The sequence below is a fragment of the Parus major genome, chromosome 9 (genome assembly GCF_001522545.3).
Source record: "Parus major isolate Abel chromosome 9, Parus_major1.1, whole genome shotgun sequence".
Classification (NCBI taxonomy): domain Eukaryota; kingdom Metazoa; phylum Chordata; class Aves; order Passeriformes; family Paridae; genus Parus; species Parus major.
The window spans coordinates 4,647,761-4,665,774 of NC_031778.1; positions in this window are offsets into that span (position 1 = coordinate 4,647,761).

Below are 18,014 nucleotides of genomic sequence, written 5' to 3' on the forward strand. Positions count from 1 at the left end.
TTTGAGGGGACTCTTGGGATGGGCCTTGGACTGGTCCAGCCCCTCGTTGTGTCAGGGGCTGCTGGTGGAGTCCATTGCCAGCACTGGGTGGGCTCTGTGGTGCTGAGGGGCTGTGCCATGGCTGGTGAGGGCATTGCTTGTGCTGGGATCATCCTTGGCTCTCAGCTCATCCCACCTTGGACAGTGGTGGAGCTTCCTGCTGTGTGGTACAGATGCAACCTCATGGGAATGACCCTGCTGTGTGGGGCCTGCTGGTTGTCACACTAAGGGCTTTCCACTGCTTTGAAATTTATGGATGAAAAACATAATCCAGATGGGACATGCTCCGAATGCACCTAAATTTAAAGCTTGGGTGTGAAGCAAATTCCAAGTTGGACATCCAACCATAAAATCACTGAATTATTTGGGTTAGAAGGGACCTTAAAAATCATCCCATTCCGTTCCACTCCCTGCCATGGGCAGGGACACCTTCCACTATCCCAGGCTGCTCCAAACCCTTCCAATCTGGCCTTGGACACTTCCAGGGATAGGGCAGCCACAGCTCCTCTGGGCACCCTGTGCCAGGGCATCAGCACCCTCACAGGGAAGAATTCCTTCCCAATATCCAATCCAAATATCTCTTATTTAGTTTAAAACATGGAGAGACCTGACTTCTTCCATGGCATCACTCATGCTTTTGTGATCCAGCTGCTTTTTGGGAAAGCATCATGCATGTGGTACTTCTGGTGACATCCTGTGGGGAACAGAGGCCATTTGAGTTCTGTGGTGTTGTCTGAAGGAGGATGATGAAGGAAATGATCTGCTGTTTTTTAAGAGCTTCAAAGGATTTGGTGAGTGCACACTCAGGCAAATAATAATAAAAATAATAAATAATAATATTAAATAAAATAATAAATTAATAAATTAATAATAAAAATAATAAAACAAACAGGATATGTTTCAGCCATAGAGGAAATTGTCCTGAAATGATTCTGTAACTTGTCAGGGTGCTGGAAATGTGCATTTACCTGCTTGACTTTTTGGGACAGGGGAAGGCACAGTTTCCCTGAAAGATGGCAGTGCACACACTACATTTAAGAAAAATGCTTCCATACTTCTCCCTGCTACAACTGGAGTTTTGGTGACTTCATTTGAGTCAGTTCTCTGGGCTTTTTTTTACCTTTCATAATTTGCTCAAGCCCTTGGAATACACAGGAAAACTCCTTAAGTTACACAGGTCTCGTGACTGACAATAAAATGCTTTCAGTGTATGGGGCCTGCCATACTCCAGCAATCACAGGTGACGTTTCTCACCTTCTCCAGGTGTCCTGACAGTCCTCTCAAGCTCAGTCTCTGCATCATCTTGGTGTGACATGCATCAGCTCTTTCATGCCCTTGTCTGGGTGTGGGGGTGGCTGTGAACTCTGTGCTGGGAGCAGGAGGGGCAGTGGGATGTGAAGTTTCTCCCAAGCCCTCTGTGAGGCAGAACCATGCAGGATCGAGAGCTCAGGGCACAGGAGGGGGCCTTCATCAGCCTGAGGAGGCTGGATTAGCTCCTGGAGATGCCTAGGGGGTCATTGCTCTCCTGCTGCTGCTTCCTAAACGTGCTTCTGGCGCTAAATCCAGGGAAGTGTCATGATTTCAGGAGTGGAGCTCTGCTTGATCAGTTCCTGAGCCTGGTTGCTGAATTCTTGAGTTTTCCTAAACCTGTAAGGGCTGGAATTGCTCATGGCACTCCCGAGTTTAAGACCTGCCCAACACCTGAGTAGCTGTGCATTAAAATCAGCTTCTGTCCCTGGAAGAAAGGAGTATCAGGGTTATCTTTGGGACCTAGTCCTCAGTATCACCCTCCTGTAATATTGCCACCAGGGAAAGAGGTTGAGTCAATTGCTGGGCACAGATCCTACAGCTCTGCATGAGACCACCAGACACAGACCCATAGGGATTGGAAATCCCCCCAAGATCTTTGAGTCCAACCACTGACTCTGAGAAAGAAAACTGGGCTTGCTTGAGGTTCCAGGATGCCTCAGTCCAGAGTCTTGTAAACATACTCTAGGAATCAACCTCCATAACCCAGGCATTTGGGTGCTGAAGGATAGAAATGGGTGCTGAAATTCAGAGGCGGGATTTGGGAGAAAAGGAGATGTTTTCCTCATGAAGAAGACTGGTATTTGAAGGGAGAGGAGCACCTTGGAAAATAAATCTACAGGACAAGCTGGAGAACAAGTGATAAGGAAGTGCAGGGTCTGATGCCATGCTCTTGGTACACAGGAATGGCTGCACATTCCCTCTCCAGCTCCTCAACTTGTAGGTCCCATGCCATGAGCAGAGGTCTCCAAGGTCATTGATTCCTGTTCCTCCTGTTCAACTGCAGATGGATCCCAGAGGCCACTGTGGCCTCTCTCATGTCCCCAGACTTGTTTCCAATGCCTGCAGCTAATCTGTGATGCCCTGAGGTCTCTATGCACTGGTGGTGACTGCCTGAGATTCTGGCTTTGCTCCCAGAGCTGATCCCGACTTGGAGGGGACCAGGGAGGGATTTTATGAGTACAAATAAAATAGGCTGGTGGAATCAGTTCTGAGAAAGACCAGTTGTGACCCAGAGGTAGCGAAGGCTCATGTGGAAGCTCTACCAACGTCATGAGACTCACCCCATTCCAGCACCTCCCGGCCAATACCACCATAACAGAACCACTCCCTGTAAGAAAAACCTGACATTTGAGGCAGCTTCTTTTCTGTCAGAGCAGAGGTGTTTTTTGTTCCACAGGGGGAGAAATTTATATGCAAAATGATGGATACAATTGACTCCCTGCCTTTAGGCATGTGGGGGAAGAGCTAAAAAGGTTGAGAATGCAGAGGGAGGAAGGTGTGGAGAGCAGAGGCCAAAGTGCGACAGCACTGCAGGAGCAGGTTTACAACATCTTTGTATCCCAAAATAGGAGAATTTGGGATCACTGCTGATGCAAGGAGACTCTAAAAAGGGAGCAGACTGACAGTGGAGAGCAGGATGTGTTCCTTGGTGTGTATTTAACCTGCTGGTTCTAATAACCCTAGATGGCCATTCCAGGTCTGTGCTGGGACTTCTGGATAAATTCCTGGGCTACTGTGTGAGCTACTGTTCTGCTAAGCCAGACATGAGGGGATAGCCTCTACTGGATCCCAACAGTATTCTGAGTGTCCCTCAAATCCCTTCTGTCTTGGACCATAAAGGGGAAAATGCAACGCATTCCCTGGAAAGGCTTGCTCTGCCAGCCCTGTCCCTGACCCCACTCTTTGTATGCAGAACTTGCTGCTGGGAGTCCTTAATGTTTGTGCTGCTTCATCTTCCCAGGGTTTGGATCTGGCACGAGGGGTGTGAGCCATTTCCTGAGAGCCTCAAGCATTTGGGCAGCATTTCCATCCTCTGGCTGCCAAGGATTTCCTCCTGCCTGGGGAAGCAGCAGGAGCACTCTAGAAATGACGGAGACGAGAACGCTGCAGCTTGGAAGCAGCAGCACTGGGGGAAGAAACTGTCCTTCCCTTCATCCACAGAGTCAATCCTTGATCACCTCCTGTTTTTCATATGCTGGTGCAGGCAGGGAGCAGGGAGGGAAATCTCATTAAAGACCTTGCTGTTGGGAATGGCTGGATAGCTCATTAGAGTGGGCAAAATGACTCGTTTCCTCTCTGCAGGTTTTTTTCCCAGGAACTCCGTGGAGGGAAGGAGTTCATTTAAAAACAAATATTCACAGCAGCGTGCCTGCAGGACACGCTGCTCCAGCACGGGATTCAATCCCAGCACCCAGGGAAGAGCTCAGCGCTCGCTTCTGAACGGAAAACCTCATTAGGCGCGTTTGGCTTTTTCTTGGGTGCTGCTTGATTTTCCACAGCTTGGATTGAAGGGATGGGTCTCCCGTGCTGGAAATCGAGGAAAGCAAGAGGAGGGAGAGGTGGAGTGGGGGGTGACCCCATCCCACGCCCAGCACACACTCGCACACGCGGCCGCTGCTGTAGCGCTGTGCTCCTGCCAAGAGAAACTTGGGAAGGGGGGAGAGCCAGGCACAGACAGCAAGCACACTTATCAAGTGGCTTGGACCGTAGCCGATTTGAAATATTACTAACCTTGCATTTTCAAATTTGATGCACAACAACCAAGATGCTAATACTTTCCTTAGTTTAAAAAAAAAAATCCTTTCACCCATCTCTTCTAGCCGAAGATTAGGAGAGAAGCTTTAAGAAGATTTAAAAAAAAAAAAAATCAACTTCTGAGCAGCGGAAAAAATGGTTTGTGATTCAGGGGCTCCGGGCAATTCATCATGGAAATTGGGTTTCTTAGCCGACATCATGTGAATCCTTTCGGCCCTGTCAACTTTTTAATACATTACATTGAGAATGTAAATCGTGTTGGTGAGGGGGAAAGAAGAGGGGGAAAAAAAAAAAAAGAGAGAAAAAAGAGAGCTGCTTCATTTTGGGTTTAGAGGGGAGGCAGCTTGAGGCCTGTAATTCATATTAACTAAATAATAATACTAAAAAAAAAACCCTCTCTAAATCTACAGATATGGATATACACCTAGGGAGGGAGGGGGGAGGGAAGTGGACGAGACAGCCCAAAATTGAAACCATTTTATCCTTTTGAAGGGTGAGTATTTGAGAGGGGTTTGTTATGGATTTATTTTTATTTTCTTTATTTTTTTTTTATTTGGGTTTATTTTATCCCTTTCTCAGCTTGAGCTCATTCTTCCATCAAAGAGAAGAGAAAAATGAATGTTTTGGAGGTGGAGGAAGATGGAGGAAACAGAAAAGGGAAAAGCTGCAGTAATATCTGGGATCTTTTTGGAGTTTGGTGGTTTTTTTTTGCTCACATACAGGTGATTTGGATTAACTCTTTCATGGGCAGTGGAAGCTAATTTTTTGACTTTTTAGAGGGCGTGAAATTAAAGCTCTGGTTGGGGAGTAGCAGGTAGTGCTGTGAGATCCCTGAGACTGGGCTTCATGCAATTGCAAACACGAACCTCTTGGTGCATTTACTCCCTGAAAATGTCCATTGGGAGGTTCACTGTGAGCTAAATGGAGCACAAAGGCTCTACATAAACCCCTGGATAGGGCTTAGCTGCTGCATGGGCTCCCAGCTGGCTGGGAGGTGGGGAAGCTTCACCAGGCATGTTCTTGTTACAGCTGGTGGCTTCTCCTGTGCCTTGAAATGCTCCTGGCATTAGAAAAGGGGGATTGATCATGGAGGAGAGGCAGGGAAGACACAGGCTCTCTGGCCTTGCAGGGAAAATACCTTTATTTTTTCTCATTGGATGGTGCTACATGGAGATTGAGACATATTTAATACCAGTCATAAAATAATTCAGGGTGCAAGGGACTTCTGTGGGGCTGTATGTGGGTGTCAGCTCAGAGCTGGGCTGGCTTTTGCCTCCCAAACCTCTCTTCTCAGGAGCAACTAGGCAGGAAGACAGGAAAAGAGGTGGAAGGATGTGCCAGGAGGGATGAATGAATGGTGCCTTCCTTGTATGGCATCTCTGAAAGTCGTGAAAGAATGATGTAAAGCTGAAGGTGTCCCCTTTACTAGTGACTTATTAACTGCAGTTTAACTATTTAAACAGCACTGTAAAAAACAAATATAAATGCTGAATGCTTCATTCATAGGGTTAATAATCCTCAGTTTTATTCCTCTTTTGACTGCTGGGTTTGGGTGCTGCTCCTCACTCCAGACTGACAGCAGACACCGATCCTGCCATTTTCCTGGAAACATTTGCAGGTGAATTTGTGGGCACACACCTATGGACTATGCAGTTATACAAATCAAGAAGGTTGATATTAATAATGCACAAGGAAGAGGTTGGGTGTTATTTTTATGCATAGGAATATTCCTGTGCGTGACTTTGAATTCAACAGTCAAGCAGTTGATGTCATCGGTGTATTATTTAGTCTGAGGCTGGGTACAGCATTTCCAGAGGGGTTTTTGGGCATGGTGTCCTTCAGAAATAATTAATTTCCCTTTTTTTCCTGCTTCCAGGTCTGCACAGCTGCAGTTGTAAAACAGCCCTTCTCCTGTCTTGTTTCCACTTAGGCACTGCACCCATGGCCAGAACCTAATCCTGGATGCCTCCAACTCCTGCCAAGAGCCTGGTCTGCTCCAGCCTTAAAAGGTTCTGGAAGAATGAAACCGACATTCCAGTAGACTCCAAAATACTGGAGTAGACTACAAAATACTGGAGTTCATTCATATGATGATGTCCAGTGACTTTTGAACCCACTTCATTGTGAGGGTGGTGAGGCTGCCCAGAGAAGCTGTGGCTGTCCCTGGATCCCTGGAAGTGTCCAAGTCCAGGCTGGATGGGGCTGGGAGCACTCTGGGACAGCTGAAAGTGTCCCTGCCCATGGCAGGGGGTGGAATGGGATGAGCTTTAAGGTCCCTTCCAATCCAGGCCATACTAGGATGAAAATTCCACTGGTGGGCTCACCTCTGAGGGTCTGAAGAGAGGATTTTTCACCTTCCTTTGTGTGTCAGGAGGGACAAACCTCAGGCTATGAGAGACCCTTATCAATTGGTGAATGTTGTGTGGGCAATTCCCCGCTCAAACTCAGACACATAATCCCCTCATTCTGCACAACCTGGATGTCTCTGACCTCAACACCTGCAATCCTACAGGAATCTCCCCAAGAAGAGCTTCCAGATCCTTTGCACTCTTGCAGATGAATATGCACATTCCCAAGTCCTCCTAGGAAAGCCTTAGGCAGGTTACTTGGTTGGTTGTTTTTCCCTCTGGTGCTTGCAATTCTCAATTGCCACTTGCTGGGAGGGTGGAATGAGTTGTTGAGGCTGTCAGGGCTGTGCAGCACATAATGAAGTGCACACACGTACATCTATACATTCATATGTGGGCAGGCTTATGTTGTGATGCTGTAATACAGCTTAATTAGGACATCACTCAGGCATCTGGGACTATGCCTAAGCTAGAGATTTTTTTTATTTTGGTTTTCTCATTTAGGTTCTAGTTGGATTCCCAAGTGAAATAAACAAAAGGCTAATTGCTTTTGGATTTTAATTACCACTGCAATACCTGGGTTTATTGTATGAATTGTGTTTTATAGGTGGTGAAAGGACACCGCCAGCCAGTGACAGATCCTCAGCTGACAACAGCTCTGTTCAAACCAAAGGAATTCTTTGCAGTAGGATCCAAAGGACAGCACATTCATTTGCTAAACTCCTAATTTTTTTTTCTGTTGTGGAATGTAACTTCAAGACTTGGCTGACTTTTAAACATGATATAATTAACCATGCCTGAAAATGAATTTATAAAAAAAAAAAAAAAAAAGATACAAAAGTAGAGGTACTTTATAATCCACAGTGTTAAGTCTCTTCAAAATTCCTTGGATAGTTACACTGCTGCTTTAGTCAGGGTGACACAGCACGGTCCTAATACCTAATCCCAAGTGACTCTTCACACAGTGACTCAGTTACCAGAGCTGTTTGGTTCCTATCTGGTTATCTTTAATACCTTGATCCATACATCTCCTGTCTGCTTTGCCAGGAGGGTTGTTCCACTGATTTTCAAGACTACAAAATGGGAAAATCCTCATTCTACATCTATTTATTAATCCTAAAAATATTTGACATCTTTTTTCTACCCAGCTGTGTTTCCTTGTCCATGATGTCCTGACTGAACAATTGCAGAAGAAAAAATCCTTCCTTCAACTGCTTCTAAATTTTTTTTTGACAACTTGGAAACTCCAGATTTCCATTTTCATTGGTGGTCAAAGGAAATAGCAGCAGTCAGATAATGTATTTCAAGTGTATTTATTCCAAATGTGTCTATTATGTCAAGTCTTACATAAATTTTTATATAACAAGCCTTGAACATCTGTAAAAACAAGGAAACTGACATCAACAACTTTGGGCTCTGTCCTTCAGAGTGAGAAGAAATAAGAAGTGAAGAGTGAATTCATAGTTGAATAAACCATCAGATCCTGAGAGCCCTTAGGCAGAAGCAGAGTGTGGATTTGATAGGAATTCTGATTTTTTTGAACTTATGGGTGGGAGGTTTGTGGCAGGACAAGGCATCTTCTGTGTTGGGACCTCTTTGGATGTGTTCCCATAGGTAAGTTAATTATAATTTTGGAAGGATTTAAGGTTCATCTGTAGGGAATTCAGTAAAAGGGCCAAACAGATTTGAAGCATGGTGGTAGCTTTCAGTAGAAGTCTAAAAGAAAGTCTTGCACACCAAATTTTCTTCAAAATCGTGGGATGTAACAATTAAAATTGTGTTTCTTTGGAAGTCCTGTGCTGAAAGTATAATGGGTCCCAGAATTACTGGTTTGGATTGGAAGGACTCTTAAGACCAACCCATTTCCACTCCCTGTCATGGGCAAGGACACCTTCCACTATCCCAGGTTCCTCCAAGCCCCATCCAACCTGGCCTTGGACACTTCCAGGGATGGGGAAGCCATAGCTGCTCTGGGCAACCTGTGCCAAAGCCTCAGCACCCTCACAGGGAGGAATTTCTTCCCAATGTCCCATCTAACCCTTCCCTCTGGCAGTGGAAAGCCGTTCCCCCTTGTCCTGTTACTCCAGACCCTGGGAAATATTCTCTCTCTGTGTTTCCTCTTGACTCCTACAGGCACAATTAGGTCATCCTGAAGCTTCTCTTCTGCAGGCAGAACAGTCCCAACTTTCCCAGCCTTTCACCTGGCTTTATTTCAAGATTAGAGATGAGAGCACACTCAGGCCTGCTCAAAGAAGGGTTTGCTCACACCACTGTGCAGCTCCAGTTGGTGCCTTTCTCTTCCAGCTCAGGATTATAACTCTTTGAGAGAGGCAGTAGAAATCTCCTTCATCTTTGTTGCTGTCAGTGTTTGTCCCAGAAAAGGGGATAACCCTTGGTTGTCCCAGTGTCCTGGGCTAGGGCCCCACATCAGAAGGAATTTCTTGTCAGGAATTGGAAGGGGCTGCCCAGGGAGTGGTGGAGCCTCCAGTCCTGGAGGTGTCCAAGGAATGCCTGGATGTAGCACTCAGTGCTGTGGGCTGGTGACAAAGTGGGGATCAGGCACAGGTTGGACTCGATGGTCTTAGAAGCCTTTTCCAACCTCAGTGATTCTTTCAGGTGGGAAAGGAAGGATTTATATTTTGCTGTCATTATTTAAACTGAGTGGGATTTATAATTATTGCTCAAATTTTACACTGGGGACATGACCCAAAGCATTGGTTGATCTTGGCTCTGCTTTGCCAGCACTGGGATGTTTCCATCTCTTCTCCCAGGGCTCCCAGAAATGGTGCTGTGCCCCGTCAGGAGCCATAGTGGAATTCACTCCTTCCTAAATGATGCCTTAATTACCACATGGTGAGGTTTATTCCTTTGGGAAAATGGCTCTTTTATGACATCAGATTCTGGATTCTCTCTGACCAAGGGAAATGTGAGAGCTGGCACAAGTTTGTGAACTCTGGGACTGAAACACCCTTGAGATTAAGAGTCTTGGATAAGTGGGAACAATTGAGTGGGAAGTTCTGAGCAGGAATGATGGAGTGGAATGTTCTGGAGCTACTTGGTGAACCGAGAAGGAAAACTAGTGACTCTGTTAGTGCTGTTCAATTGACCCACAAGGAAACAGAGAGTGGAATTTCAGAGGTTAAAGACAAAATGAAACACCGATTATTTTTAACACATTAGGGAAAACATTGAGAAGTTGTTTTTTTGTTGAGAAATTACCTCAACAAGGATGGAGCTTGTTCTGAGGCAAAAGTAGAAGTTTTGAGCTGTTGAAAACTTCACTAAACCTAACATTCCAGCTTTCAGCAGACCTTAAGTGAAGGCTAAAAGTATCTAAATTTTACTTGACGAGGTGAAGATTATTGCTATCAATAGAGATGCAATGCATTTACAGTTTTCTTATACTGGCAATTTATGAGCTGGTAGAGGCAGGTGAGACTGATCCAAATTCCATCTCAAAGACTTTTTGTATTCCTGCATGGAATTTTTAACAAAAAGGAAACATTGTTATGGGGAAAAAAGGTCTCCCCTAAAAATCGTTTGGTGTAATCATCTTGTAATTTAGAGAAAGAGAGAATATTTGAATGGGAAGGCAGGGATCTGTTGGGTTAATGCTGTGGACCTTTCTGGCTGGAGAGAAAAAAATGAGTTTATAGAATTCATCTAGGCTGTATGAATTGGTAAAATGTATTGATTGATCCAAAATGACCCAAATCAAACAATGTACTTTTCAATGCAAGATCAAATAGCAAGAAAGATTAGGAAGCACTGATGGGCTCCAGGAGGTTGTAATTTAGATATATTTTTCTAAAAGGAGGCAGTGAATTTGAAGGGATTTTTGAATTTGAATTGTGTCCTTCCTTTTGCTGTCCCCCAGACACGGAGGGATTTGGAGCAAATAAGGGATATTACCTCCATTAATGGAGCTGGGATTATCCTTGTTGGGAGGCAGGACTCAGGCGTGGTCTACACACACTATGAGGGGGCATAAGTGCATCAAAAGTGTGGGTTCAGCAAACACCTTCAAATGAGATGGAGTCAGGAGCCCAAAAGGAAGCTCTGGAGGGTAATTTGACTGTGGTATCTCAATGTCAACACCTGCACCAGTTACCAGAGGCATCTTTGCTTTAATAGACCCAGCACTTCCCACTGAACTCCTAGAACAGAGAGCTCCTAATGGGAGCACTTGATTGGGCTGAAGTATGATAAATTCCCAAGGAAAATGAGATGCTGGCAGTGAGAGCAGTTAACTGCTAGAGCAGCCTCTCCTGAATCCCTGAGGACTGTTTGCCCCTAATTCACAATGAAAGGGCTCTCTGGAAGGTTCCCTCCTGTTCAGCCACTGCCATGGAACAGGCTCCAATTCTCTGAAGGAAGTGGAAATCCTTCTACTGCTACCCATGGGAGTTGGAACTCTGTGATTCTCATGGCCAGCACAGCCATCTCCAGTCTTGGCTCCCTCTGCAAGGAATGCATTCAGGCACAAACCCACACTCCTCTTCACAAATGTCTTTGGCACAGCTGCTTCCCTGGAACCGGGAAGGAAAATCTCATGAAGCCACTTTTGATTTATTGCAAAAGGATTTCCCAGATCCTGGACCCACCAGAATTCCTGGGTACAAGATGTCCCTGCTGCATTTTAAAATAGGTATGACACAAGGGGTCTGTAATGTCTGAGAGTGTGAGCACCCTGGATGCTTACTGGGATTGGGAACTTGTCTCCAGCCAGGAGAAAATACATCCAGCCATGGGAAGTCATGCTCGGAATTCCAGCACCACTTTTACACTCACTATGCCTCAGCCTGGCTTTGAGACAAGTGTTTCATGTTCCTCTTCTAAAATTGGAGGGGTTTTCCTTCCTTTGGGATGAATTCTGCTGAAGATAATAAAAGTTTTCTGAAATTCCACTTTCTGACTTAAATTCATCGGTCTCTTCCTGGCAGCTGGAGCAGGTTGCTGGCAGAAGGAACCCTTGGCTGTGACAAAACAGGCACAAGGTGTGAAAGGTGCTAAGAATGAGGCATCTATATATGATAACAACTTGTTAGTACTTTCTTTGCAATTATTTAATTCCCATTTTCTCCTCACTCATCTCCTCTTTTACATTTATTTTGCTTTTTCTCTTTCTGTTTCTCTCCCAGTCTTGTTTTCACTTCTCTATTCTGTCTTGCATGTATCAGCCTTTCCTGCCACAAATCAACCCTATTAGAAGCTCCAAAGGGATTCTTTCCAATGGCCTCCCTTTGTGAACTCTGCCTTTTTTTTTCCTTTTTAATCTGCAGTGTTCCACATTACATTGCCATTGATTTAATAGACCACCATGAATTTTACTGCCTGTCAAACAACAGCACAATTATTTTGAATTCTATTGTGGCTTGACACCCAGCTCTGGATCACTTTACACTTTTCACCCTTGCTGGAGTGCACTTGAAAATCCAGGATAATATTATGTGTGATTCCAGGATTGCATTTTTTGGCATTGTTTTAATTCAGCATTTTAGGGATTGAATGATTTGGCAGTTGATGGATAAAAACTTCTACTTTTCTGAATCTGGAAATGACACATGGAATGTGGAAGTTATCAAAGGGTGTTAGAAACCCAAACCAATCCTGTTCTTCCCTCTCCCAGCCCCAAATAAACAAGATGGGCAAAAGACCCATCATAACTCTTGGTTCATTGGGCATGGGCTGATCCCAAAAGCTTCCCAAGCAGAATGCTGAGTCCTCTCTTGCTGGGCATGAGTGGGTTGCTCTGTGTGGAAAAGAGGCTGGATCCATGTGCCTGGAGGCACGTTCCCCATGGAGAGGCAAAAACTGTGGAGTACTTTGAGAGCTGATGTTGGCACTCACCAGTGTGCAGCAAAGTTCTTACATGGAACGAGTGGATTACAGCTGTATCCAAATGAAGAAAGGATTGGTTCATTCAGGATGAATCAACTCTTTGAATCCCTGTTTAAAGAGCTCTTTCTATCATCTTGCACACCCAGGATAAATTTTTTCCCAAGGACAGGGATAACAGGTTGGGTCTGTGTTGTCCCAGGGGCTGCACATGCAGAAAAGCTGCAACTGTGTCACTGAATATACTAAGGAATTATATCCTGTGAATATATTAAGGAATAAAGACAGGTTTATTGGTGAAAGTTTGGACTCAGAAGAATAAATGACTTACCAAGGGCAAGACTGAGTCTGTGTTGTGCTGGAGACCTGTTTCCAGTGTCTTAAAGACTTATTCCAAGATGTTTTCCTATCCCAGCTGAACATGGTCCTTCCCACAAGGAAGTGTTCTCCTTGGGGTCTGAGGCGGATGGATTTGGATTGTGAGTGATCACAGAAAGCTGTTTTGGTAATCCAGATTGATTATGGGCTTTTCCTTTTACAGAACTTCCCTGCTGCCAGGAGAGATCCTGGTTGTGTTAAGGGTGTAATGTCAGGGTGTGGGGATGCTCATCCTTGCCCACCCCTGAGCTAGGACTTTGGGAGAACTTTCCTCCACCTGCTCTCTGCAGTGGAGAGGGCTTATGGTCTCCTCTCAGGAAGCTGGTGGATGATGCACACATCTTGCCTGTCTCCATTGTACACAGGGCTTGAATTTGTCCTATTACAGACAAAATTTTTCCTGTTTTTTGTTTAGGGTGGGAAATTCATGGGCTGAATAAATCTCCCAGGGAACTCGTGCAAGATGTAGTGGCTGTGCAGTGCATGTGCTGGGAACCTGGTAGAGCAGGCAGGTCTCTGTGCTTTATGGCCTGGGCAGAAGTAGGATTGATCCCACATCCCAAAAATTTAAAGTTTAAAAGGGCCAATGCCCTCTTTCCCCAGCATTGTGACAAATATCCCTTGTGATCCGTTGTGGAGATCCCAGCCAGCCAGAATAATTAGGTGGCAACTCAATTTATTGTCTGCAGCCCTCTAAAGCTCAGGAAGTGCTCTTTCAGCCCTCAGCTGAAAGTATTTAATCAACATATCGTAACTTTTATTAGGCCTAAGTGCAATGCTCCTGAGATACTAAATTTAAAGTGTTCCTGAAAACCAGGGTCACTTTTGTTTGATTTCCATATTGCAGCATCATGAAAAATGGGACCAGGGTGACAAGGAGCCTGCATTACAGGCTCAGGAGGCTCCAGAGAGTCTTGTCCTGCTCTGACACTTCTGATACATCACCAGGGACCAAGAAGGTGGGAGAGGGGTTAGAACCTTTTTGAGGCTCTTAATTACTGATGAATAAATTGATTAGCAGTGACAGCTGAGCATCAAAGTCCTCTGGGTCCTTGCAGAGGTGTCTCCTGCAGGTTCACAGGCAGGGAAAAATGCTCACGCCCTTCCCAGGAAGAAAATGAATGCTGTGTCCATACCCTGAGCTATCCTGGGCATCCCATGACACCTCCCTGGGATCATTGTCCAGGGCCATGGTGGAGTCCCCCTCCCTGGAGGGACTGAAAAGCCACGTGGATGTGGCACCTGGGGACATGGGTCAGTGGGGCTTTGGCAATGCTGGGGGAATGGCTGGATTCTGATCCTGGAGGTCTTTTACAACCCAAAGAATTCTATGGTTGGGATACCTCCTTTGCCCTCCCACATCCTGGTTGAGTCTCCCCAGTGATCCTCAAAGAGGACTCCACCCCTCTGTCCCCTGCATCTGCGCACGGCCAGAGATGCTCTGCTTGTACCTCCGTGCTGAGCTGCCTCTGCCAACTTCTGAGCTGGGCAATCCCAGAGGCATCCAGGTCCAAATGTCCAGGACAGGTGGTTGCAGTTTGGCTTGGCCAATTTGTGCCCAAATCACACCAGTTCTGCATTGGCCAAAAAATCCTCTGTAACTGGTGCCAAAAACTTCCCTGGGCTGAACAGCATCATGTCCAGCTGGGATGGATGGGGAGGGTGAGTTGGAGAGACTCAAACCCTGGTTTCTGACTCTACAAGATTCCCAGGAGCTTTGCCAGGAACTGTAAAACTTTGGCAAGTGTTGGAGATTGGCTTAAAACGCTAAAGACAATATTTAAACCCCATGGAAATTCCAAAACAAGGATGTTATTAAAGTGGAATTAAGGACAAAGGAGTTGCTAATATCTACAAGAAAAGGGAGAATTAAGAATATTTGGGTTTAAAATAGTATTGGAATATTAGCTGAAACCTAGAAATAAGGTTTATCTGTAAAACATTGTCTCTGAGAAGGTTTCAATTCATGGAAGAGATAATAACTTGATTTCAGACATCTCATAACACGTTCCTTTGCACCAGGATCATCCTGGAACTGGGAGGGCAGGGTGCTGTGTGTTACTCTAAATTATAAGAGCCACTCAAATGGCAAGGGACAGGATTAAATCCCAGCATAAATACCCTTTGGAAAGAATATGAATCCCTGTGCCTCAAGGGAAAAGCCAAATTCAAGTGAGAATAGGAAACTTTTGAAAGGAAAAGCTCCAGTTTAAATAAGGAATTTTTAACCATGGTAAAACATTTTTATTGCCTGTCTGGTTTCTAACCAGGGAAGGCATAGAGGAGCTATTTTTTAATCTTAAAAAATAAAGATTTTCAAAGCATAGTATTCCCTATTAACTATGTTCTGAGTGTCTGTTAGTTATGAAGTTATGAATGTTTTTAGAGTTATCAAAGACTTTCTTTTAATTTGCTTTTTTTTTAAAAAATCACTGATGTAGTGGTAAAATTAGGAAGGACAGAGAGGTATTCTAGGCTTGCCCAGGGGCTGATGGCCTCATGTACAGGTCTGGCCCTTGACCATAATTTAGTTTTTAGGGCACAGAAGCTGTGGGTCCCAGGACATTGCTATGGCCAGCAGGTCAAGAGAAGCCATATTTCTTCAACAGTGTGAGCACACACCTGGAATTCTGTGGGCAGTTTGTGGTCCCCAGTACAAAAGATGCTGTCAGACAGCAGCAACACCAGTGGAGACCAATAAAATGGTTTTGGGGTTGGAGCCCAGAACAAATGGAAGGTGCTGGGACAGAGGTCTGGGAGGATTTAACTCTTTGGAGATACTCACAATTTGGCATTTTCCTCTTTCAGGTTCATTGAATCCTAGAATGGGCTGGAAGGGACCTTAAAACTCATCCATTTCCACCCCCTGCCATGGGCAGGGACACCTTCCACTACCCCAGGTTGCTCTAAGCCCGATCTAACCTGGCCTTGGACATTTCCAGGGATCCAGGGGCATACACAGCTCCTCTGGGCACCCTGTGCCAGGGCCTCATCATCCTCACAGGGATGAATTTTTCCCTAGTATCTAATCTACAGCTGCCTCATCCAGGTTCCTCCAGATGCTGAGAACTCCAATCTGCCTTCAGTGCCTCATGTGGCTCTGTGCACTGTGGTCTTCAGGCTGAGGTTGCTGAGGTGGCTGGTGGAGACCCACGTGGGCCAGGGCCACCAGAATTAGCAGCTTCCAGTGCCTGGTGCTCCATGAACCAGGAGACACCTGGAAAAAAGCTGGAAAAGCGGTGAAGAGCAAGACAGGGACAGGTTCAGCTCTCAGCCAGGGCCTTCCAGTGGGAGAATGGTTGTCATGTGCAGAAAGCACAAGTATGGATGGAGCTGCTGGAATTTGTGTACACAGAGAAAAATCTTTTGTGTCTGAAGCTGCCTGGCTCCACTGGAAAGCTGTGGAGCAGAGAGAGACTGTGTTGTTTCCCTACTCTGAATCCACTGCAGACTTCATGAAGATTCAAGAGACCTTCTTGCTGGTTGTCCATGGAGAATAAGGCATCACCTTATATATAAAGATATTCTCCCTCTGCCTGGGGCAGGTTAGAGATGGAAGAGAACCAAAGCATCCTTGAGGCCTGTCTGAAATACTCAATGGAGCAGCTCCCTGTGGCTCAGGCAGAAGGTCTGGAGGCAAACAGGCAGTGCAAGGTCACTCTTGCAGCCCATGGTTGTCCCCTCCTCAGCTGGAAGTTGAGTGTCATTGGCAAATGCCCTTGTTAAATATATTCTTTAGCAACAGATGATTGCTAAACTAAGCTATAATTATTGGTGGAGCTGGCAGTGGTGCCTGCAATTCAGGTTGCCAAACATTTCCCATTAAAAGATTCTTTTTTCCAATGCTTTGTTCTTGCCAACATGGAGCAGTTCAGGCTGAAATTTTCAGTTGCAGGCCGTTGGCTCAGGCTGGGCTTTGTGTATATGAATATGTGTGTGTGAGGGGAAGGAGGAGGGAAATCGAGTTTAACCAGTTCCAAGAGTGTGATACGGGCAAAAGGCATTGTTTTACAGTTATTTAAGGGAAAAAAACCCAACACCCCCATTGTTGAGAAATTCTGGTGCTTTCTTACTTTATTTTCATTTTCACAGGGACTTGAAATTTGGCTTTGGGGCCAATCTGGGACTTTTAACTCCTTCAAACTCCCTGGTTTTGGCCAAGTCAGATGCTGCTGCAGATGTGCTGAGAAGAGGAGGTTTGCCCTGAAGTTTTTCTGGAGTTTGTGCAGCCCTTTAGGCTTCAGGAAGGAAGGAAGGAGGATTCCTCCCTCCCAGGGCAGGTTGGCACCCTGGTATGTGGTTTGGCCCTGGAATAATGAGAATGTGGATTTCCTACAGCCAAAGCATTTCTCACAGATTGTGTGGGATAAGGGATTTCTGAGCAGAGGTGGAAGGGGAGTACAGAAAGGGTCACCCAAGAAGATGAACGGGGAAAGGGTGACTGTCTATATAGTGAGGTGTGTAAATCCTTGGAAGGTCTTACAGCTTCCAGTCTGCTCATCCCAGCTGGTTGCAGGACCAATCCCTTTGTGCCCACATCTCCTTCACCTGGGATCAGAGGTGGGTTGAGGCGAGAGTTCTGAGAGTGGGAATTTTCAGGAACCATCATTACAAGCATCATTTTTACCCTGTCTCCAAGGCTGGGGAGATCTCCCCTCTGAATCTTTTCTGTCCCAAAGCCCATCAAGTTGTGTGAAATTTGCTGAGCTGTTTTGGCTGTACTGTCAAAAATTGTTCCCAGCTCAACACCTGGTTTAGGTGTTTAAGTTTGGTTCAGCTCTACAAACAAAAGCACCTGACTGGAAATGATTGGGGTTTAGACAGTGCAGGATCTGAACACAGTGCAAGCACAGATAATGCACTTAAAACTCAGAAAAATACCTAGGAGCTGCTGATGGAAGGATCACTGTTGAGCATGCTGCATGAGGCACAGACGCCCCTGCAAAAAACCATTTGAATCTAAGCCAGGAGCAGGTACATGAAGAGGGGAAATGAAATCAAGCTTTATGAGCATCTCTAATTCTTTAGAGCATCCATTTGTCTAAACCTCACCTTGTTTATGTGTGTAATCCTACCTATGCTGCTGTGCATCCATATGGAGATTTATGCTGGTGGGAAATTGCAGGATGCTTGAGAGTTCACTGATGGAACGGTTCCATATGGCAAACACCTTTGGTGTGTGTAGGTTTGCAGCTCCTTCAGCTTGGATATATATGTCAATTTAAGATCTCCCCCTCTACTCCACCCTCATGAAACTCCAGTTTCCATCTGGAGCACTGTGTCCACATCTGGAGTACTCAGCACTGAAAAGACATGGAGCTTCTGGAGCAAGTCTGGAGGAGGCTA